At 43.7% G+C, this 3,750-nt stretch overlaps 2 non-coding genes across 2 annotated transcripts; both read left to right on the top strand.

The window, feature by feature from the left end:
- Window positions 1–403: 403 nt before the first annotated feature.
- Window positions 404–497, top strand: trnai-uau (transfer RNA isoleucine (anticodon UAU)). The gene is made up of 2 exons: window positions 404–441; window positions 462–497. It is a non-coding gene; the product is annotated as a tRNA-Ile (tRNA).
- Window positions 498–2,000: 1,503 nt separating this feature from the next.
- Window positions 2,001–2,073, top strand: trnav-cac (transfer RNA valine (anticodon CAC)). Its single transcript has one exon. It is a non-coding gene; the product is annotated as a tRNA-Val (tRNA).
- Window positions 2,074–3,750: the final 1,677 nt, after the last annotated feature.

Genomic DNA, 3,750 nt, shown 5'->3' with positions numbered 1-3,750 from the left:
GAAGTCCACATTAAGCTTTTTCGTCTTTCTGACGTTCGTTACAATGTTGCTGCTGCGACACCACTCATTGACATATTTTGCCCCTATTCGCCCTCTCGTCTCCATCTCAGATTCGACCAACAACGTTTGCATTATCAGCAAATTTATAGGTGGTATTTGATGTGCACATTTGCTGACTCGATATGCACATGGATGTAAGGAAGATCGAGGGATATGGACATGGTAGGAAGGAGGGTTTAGAATTTGACTGTCTTTGTTTTGCTTTTTAGCTGGTATGGCAATACATTGTGGGCCGAACGGCCTTTCACGCGCTGTACATATTGAAGCTCTATGCTCTATGATATATGTAAATTTCTTCTACATTTTCTTTCCATGTGTACAAAACTCGCGTTTGCAGCAGTGGGCTCTAGTGGCGCAATCGGTCAGCGCGCGGTACTTATATGACAGTACACGGCGGAGAAATGCCGAGGCTGTGAGTTCGAGCCTCACCTGGAGCACTTGTGATTTTTAATGCTTGCAACGCCCGGGTGACTTGACGACTCTTCAGCTGAGCATTCCACTGAAATGTTACATTTGATTTTGTCTTCTGAGACACCCCGCTTATTATTTGTGTTTAACTTCGAATCGATGCACCATTGATTTTGATCTGAGAAGGCGCGTGTGAGTTTACAAGCGTTGCAGGAGATCCTCCCTTATTCACTAAAAGGCATGTGCCCGCAGGGCTACAGACAATCTCTCTGTTTGGTTCTTTAGTTCAACACGCGTAGCCTCACTTCCCGTTGTTGAAGGTGTCTGAGCAGATGGTTCATTTGCTGAATCAAGGCATCACGCGTAACCCACCTTCCTGTCTTCTTAGTTCAATTAACCAAATGGCGAAGCAACGAATCCTACCCTTCCTGAAACCATGCTTCAGAAACCTTCTAATTACACCTCACCTTGGTTTGTTGTGCTGTCGAATAAACTCAATATTTACTTGCTTCGGCGAATTGTTTTAGGCCACACGCGAAAAAATAGATATTGATCGTAGCCTCAATGGCCGCAAATGGTATCGGGATGTTGATATCTCTCTCTCTCTCTCTCTCTCTCTCTCTCTCTCTCTCTCTCTCTCTCTCTCTCTCTCTCTCCTCTCTCATCTCTCTCTCTCTCTCTCTCCTCTCCTCTCTCTCTCTCTCTCTCTCTCTCTCTCTCTCTCTCTCTCTCTCTCTCTCTCTCTCTCTCTCTCTCTCTCTAAAATAATTCTCACATGTCCAGAGTTCACCAAGCCTCTGTTAAAGAGACGACACCGCCCTTGATTCTACTGACGTCCTTCCGGCTGGAGAGAGATCACTCCACCGCGACCTCAGAGCTGATCGACTTGCCGCTCCGTTCCTGAAGGCTGTGGTTACCAATATAATTTTCGTTCACAGTAGGTCGTTTAATTGGCCGTTAATGTCTTGGTCTGGTTGCGATCATTAATGAAATATCAGTGTGGTGGTGTGTCTGGTGTCAGTGCGGACTCGGTGGGACGATTGGCTGTGATTCGTTACCATACAGCTGGCATCATCTCACAAGTAACCCTGGCTTGTAACGCGTCCTGTTGTTTATAAATGTATCGGCACCTGGTTCACTCACTTGCTTCAATTAATTGTAATCTGTGGTGATGAGAACGGACGAGAGAGACAGGGTGAAAAATCTTAAAGGTACTGTTAAATTTAGCAGGTGGGCCGGAGCACCACCCTGTGTAGACTGCTGGAAGCTAGAGTACCGAAGTTGTGTTAATTCCTTGCCTCATATATGCAACATAGTTCAGTTAACTGTTACATGTCGCTCCTTAACCAACACCCCACAGCAAATTGTTAATACCTATCTCTGTATATGGTGCATAAGTTTAATACTTGTCACTGAAAACGGAAAGGAACGGTGGACAATGCTTTGTACTTATTGCTGTACTTCAGAGCAGGGCGGGGAGGGGATGTCTCAGGTCATTGCTCAATAGCGCAGAACATTGAGCGCTTTGCAGGGTTTCTGTGGTGTAGTGGTTATCACGTTCGCTTCACACGCGAAAGGTCCCCAGTTCAATCCCGGGCAGAAACATTGTTTGGGCTTCAGTACTTCAAATGAACTTGAGTCTCAATTTTTCAGTTTGTGTTCAAGTGTATTGTCATCCATGTGTAATTATAATGAACATTCGCTTTTCTATCAGTAGCGCATTGTGTTTCAAACCTGGCAAAGGTAAATTAAAGAAAGAAGAATTATTAGTAATTATATATAATTTAGCGGAGAACATAAACGGATTTAAACCTAAGGAGGTTCGTGGATAACGTACACTGCGTAACGGGAGAATTAGCCTTCAACCCTATTATCATGTATTGTCGCATGAGGATGCATTGTGGTTTCAACGGAGCTCGCATCTCAGAAGTTTCCGTCCAAAAAAACATCAGGAAGAATAACCATGTGCTGCAAAATTTCAAACCTACCGTCAAATGTTAAATCGCTTTCTTTTTCCCTCCCCCCCTGTATTCCACTCCTTCCTCGTCTCACCATACAGACATCTGATCGTATTCTCCATCAACGGCGAAATCTTTGTTTTCTCCGTCGCGAGCAACATCACAGCCACCCCATGTCAGACGCGCAAATATTTGTTTTCGGCGGTGGAAACAGTTGGTAACATCAACACATAATACTTCAGGACTCGAATCTGCGATCTTCCGGTGATATTGCAGCGCAGACAGAAGTCAAATTTCTTACTACTGGCATCGCACATTCCGATCCTGTTAAAGATCCTATGAGGAAGGTCTGATCACAACGCTGACATCGGGTTTCTGATGTATAATCATCTGATGTATTATACCTTCCTGTATAATGAAGGTAATGTAGCACAAGAAAACGGGGTACTGTGGCACTATCTATTTTGGGAAGAGGTGACAATGGGAGATCGCATATCCGTACAGAGTTGGGATCACGGCCCTTTTCAATATATCGAAGTTGTTGTGATTCCATGTAAAATTCATACATGGGCGAAATATCCCACGCCTGCATAAAGGTCAGCAACTGGCCGTGGAGGTTCTTCCGCAAACGTGTAGAGTTACTCTGAAATAACTCCCGATCTTTCCCCGGCTACACTCTTAACTCTATCACCTTATTAAAACCTTACGGTCTGTCATTCTGATCAAACCGGCCACAATTATATTGCTTAACATTTCGGCAACGTAATTACCAGAGATGCTTTACTCCAGGATCCCCACAGTGGATTTGTAAAGATTGAAATGTATGCCACTGAAAAATGATCAGTGAAAATGTATCCTGGGATATCGGTGGAGTCCAGGAGAAAAATAACACCTCGCCATTGTACGTCAAGTAACAGATGGATGGTATATTGACAGTGGTAACTTGTCCTGCTCACCAGTCACGAGTTTGCATGCAAAATTCCACGGCAACATTGGAGGTTTTGTGATTTTTTCGGTCCGGATATTGTGCCTCATGTGCAGAGGCATGCAAATGTTCGGGCAGCCCCGGTCAAAGATTGTGTCACTCTGAATAGTTCAGTGAGTAGTCATAAAGTTAAAGATGAAACATTCTTTTCAACATTTTAAGCAAGATTAGTGTATTGCTTTTTGTTTTGTACAAATTTAGAGTGAAAAGAAGGAAAAGAGCACCATGCATATGTTTGGACAACCCAAAGATTTGAGCTCTCAGATAACTTTTTACAAAGGTCTCAGACCTTAATTAGCTCGTCTGTGCTATCGCTTGTTTATAATTATCGTTAGGAAA

This window comes from Hemitrygon akajei, unplaced genomic scaffold (genome assembly GCF_048418815.1).
Source record: "Hemitrygon akajei unplaced genomic scaffold, sHemAka1.3 Scf000103, whole genome shotgun sequence".
NCBI lineage: Eukaryota > Metazoa > Chordata > Chondrichthyes > Myliobatiformes > Dasyatidae > Hemitrygon > Hemitrygon akajei.
Note: the sequence above shows the minus strand (reverse complement) of the source record. Positions and strands in the feature narration are given on the sequence as shown.